The sequence below is a fragment of the Triticum aestivum genome, chromosome 4B (assembly GCF_018294505.1).
Source record: "Triticum aestivum cultivar Chinese Spring chromosome 4B, IWGSC CS RefSeq v2.1, whole genome shotgun sequence".
NCBI classification, from domain to species: domain Eukaryota; kingdom Viridiplantae; phylum Streptophyta; class Magnoliopsida; order Poales; family Poaceae; genus Triticum; species Triticum aestivum.
The window spans coordinates 490,610,657-490,612,677 of record NC_057804.1 but is presented as its reverse complement, the minus strand read 5'-3'; positions in this window follow the sequence as shown (position 1 = coordinate 490,612,677).

The window sequence follows — 2,021 nt, the reverse complement described above, 5'->3', positions numbered from 1 at the left end:
GCTATCTAGCTTGGATACTCACGCTGTCGATCGTCCGTATATTTTATTTACTCCATGCCTTTCTCCGTCGTGTTTTGACTGTCAAGCGATGACATATGCTACTCCGTATAGAAACCCTACAAGGACAAATGAATGTTTCGGACTAGAAGCATCGATCGATTTAACAGCGAACCCGTATCATTGGCACTGGGTACAAGTTTGTCGTCTCCCATGATTTAACAGCGTACAATTTTTTAGAAAAAAAAAGGTGAACTTGATAGACCATTTTCTTCTGATTTGCCTGAAAAGACATGAGACGTCAATCTGCTAGTAGAATATTCTTACATAATTTCTTCACTTCTACTTCCTTCGTCCGAAAATACTTGTCATTGAAATGGATATATCTAGATGTATTTTAGTTGTAGATAGATCTATTTTCATTCATTTTGATGACAAGTATTTCCGGACGGAGGGAGTACTTCTTTTCCTTCATTTTATTTTGCTGGGTTTTCACACGGTGAAACGCGGTTTGGAATAACTCCTCAGCTCCCACCGGCCACCAAGGCAGTTACTATCAGCTGAGAGCGGTTCCGGATTCGGTCCATCATTGAATCGGGACATGGATGACCTCGGACGGTTGCTGTAGCCCGATACCAGACAGCCGACTAGTCGCGCCACGACGTAACTGCCAGAGCAGCCACACGAAGACACCCGAAAATTGCCCGTCCAATCGAAACGGAGATATATCAACGGCCGTTAAGTGCGTAGTACTAGGAGGACGTCAATTTACACACTGGAATTTCCACGTATCATTAGACCCAAAAAAATGTCAGGTTACCACAGATTTGCGGAAATCACGAGAGACATCAGGGGAGGAGGACGGCAGTTTCACCCGCAAAAAAAAAAGAAAAAAAAAAGAAGAGGAGGACGGCAGTTTAGGAATATTTTGCAGAAAACAAACTCAAGAAAAACTAAATTACAGCAACACCCTCAGAGATTTTGCCTTTGCTACTCCATCATTGAACAGGTAGAGTCATAGTAGTTGTGGTGTGTCGATCAAAGATTTGGTTACCACTCGAGAAATTTGGTTACCTGACGGGAGCAAAATATCTCGGTGTCCCACGAGAAATCACCTCTATAGAGCAAAATATCTGGAAATTTTGAAAGATTTTTTTCTGGCTTCAAAATTTGTTCGGTAACCGCTCAGTATTTTTCGGTTACCATGGTGACCGACAAATCTCCGTGCCCCACGGGATTTATTTCATCTGGGATCCAAAACCTTGGTGTCAAACCGGGATCGTCCTTGTGCTCCTAGAATCCTGAATCGCCCGTATGTTGTCCATGTCGTCGAGGCAAAACAGCGGAACCACCATTGTTGAACATGCAATCTTATTCTTGGACCTTCATCCACCAAATATCGATGCTACCTCTAGATATGACAACCGCTACATAACGTACAAGCACCAGATCTCTCCCGACGGAGGAGCAAAGGAATAAGGCCCCCATGGACCCCTCAACATCACCATCAGGGTGCCGCTCATATGTGGCTATGATCGAAGAAAAATGTATTGGTAGATGTTGGGGTGGCCGCCATTAGAACTCCACATGGAACATACTAAACCTAACCATAAATAGACCCAAAGAAAAGAGCCGTCACCGCTCCCCTGTGGTCAGCGAAGTGACTACTGAAGGGGTAGAGAACCCATGGCCTCGTAAGCAGAGTGAGGCAGGAAGGACGTCGTCCCTAATCAATGAGAATGTTTTGTTGCATATGCCTTGCGTTGGTTGACCGATTCTTACTCGACTTGGTACCATACAACATGCTGATTGAACTTCCTTTTTATGCAAATTTAGTAATCGTCAATTGTAAAATTTGGGCTCGGTCAATTGTTGATAGGAATAAGAGAATGTTGTAGTCGGCCATGACGTCCGCAGCGAGGACTCGCCAAGAATGAGCCAGACTAGCCACGACGCAGCTGGTAGTGGCGTCGCGGGTGTAGGCAAGGTGGAGGCGCTAAGGCTATGGTGTAGGTACGGGCTGG